The sequence below is a fragment of the Tigriopus californicus genome, chromosome 12 (genome assembly GCF_007210705.1).
Source record: "Tigriopus californicus strain San Diego chromosome 12, Tcal_SD_v2.1, whole genome shotgun sequence".
NCBI lineage: Eukaryota > Metazoa > Arthropoda > Copepoda > Harpacticoida > Harpacticidae > Tigriopus > Tigriopus californicus.
Genome location: NC_081451.1, coordinates 14,637,729 through 14,639,099, shown reverse-complemented (window position 1 = coordinate 14,639,099; position 1,371 = coordinate 14,637,729). Strand labels below are relative to the sequence as shown.

Below are 1,371 nucleotides of genomic sequence, written 5' to 3'. Positions count from 1 at the left end.
GATGTTATATTCTAGTCACCGAGATCAATTTACATTTATCACTACTCCTGCTCTTACCATCATACTCGCCATAGACATTTTCCCTTATTATAAATACCTCCACAAACGAACAATAAAGATCTAGTCAACAGCCACCATCCGGCAATCATACAAATGGGAATGTAAGCCAGTTTTGATTCACGTGGGGCCACTAACCTACAAAACACCAATCCAATCAGCCTTTCGCTCCCGTGAAGAAATCTATTGTTTTCAATGTGAATATCCTCGCTTTCGGTAATAATCTGAAAATACAACTTGGTCAATTAGAAATATTATATGTTAAATGGTAGTCCGGCCTCTCGAATATCCCCATTGCTTTTACCTTGTTGATGCCTCCCGAAAGGGCGTCTTCCGGGCGAAGTCTTGTCAATGGTTTCTCCTTGAACTCGTATTGGACAAAGTGTTGGTAACTTTGGTTAAATTTAAGCTCGCACTCCCAGAGCTCAGTTACCTCAATGTCAGTGGGAACAAGGTTCATCTTTGCTTGGCAAGATGCTCTCCACTCTGCATAGTCGAGCCCAAAAATATTTTTCTCTAACTGACACAAGTCCTTTGGAAAGATTTTGCAATTTTCTCGTTCATGACCTTTCATGAAACAGCCCTGGAATTCAAAACAATTGTACAGGTCAACTGCAGTCATGTCAAACATTGCAAATGGTTGCAAAACTTACATGAATGAAAAAAGCAAGGTTTTGCGGTTTTGCCTTGATGAGGAGATCGGGAGTCAAGCGACCAAAAGTGAATGGTCCCTAAGGCGACCAAAAGTGTTAGACTCCCTCATTCACATGAGAACCCATGTTTTTCAACAAGAACTGGATCGCCCTTTGCTCTAAAAGACAAGTATTGACCTTGCCTCCCACGCCGTTTCTTGAGATGGGATATATTTTGGACGAGGATGCTCGTGGATTTAGTGAATGGAACAACTTGTAGAGCCGATGATTGTAACCTAATTGAATTTAGAAAGTTTTGAATGTCTTTCAATTTGCCAAACATCCAGCTCAAAAACAAAACCTGCTCGAGTTATGTTGGGCGTAGAAAACGGATGAAAAAAGCACTTTAAAGGAGGAATTTGGTACACTTGGCACAATTCTTTTTGAAGTCTGGCTTGATCCCTTAATAGGTCAAAAGCCAGACGAATCATCCCTCGCAAGCCAGTGTTCAAGAATATTTCCAATTGCTCTCGACAACGCCAAACATGCCCCTGCTGGAATTTGCCATGAAAATCCCAGATGGCCATTTTCTCTTCAATGGGGGTTTGTTCCTCGAGAAAATTCTCAATCTTGGGAATGGCCCCTTCATAATCGAGAAAGTGCCTCTCGAGCAATCTCGTTG

General features: G+C 41.6%; 1 long non-coding RNA gene across 1 annotated transcript; it reads right to left on the bottom strand.

Moving 5' to 3' along the window:
- Positions 1-19: 19 nt before the first annotated feature.
- On the bottom strand, positions 20-1,351 carry LOC131891932 (uncharacterized). The gene is made up of 3 exons (XR_009374497.1): positions 711-1,351; positions 362-640; positions 20-281 (listed from the first exon to the last, which is right to left on the bottom strand). It is a non-coding gene; the product is annotated as an uncharacterized LOC131891932 (long non-coding RNA).
- Positions 1,352-1,371: the final 20 nt, after the last annotated feature.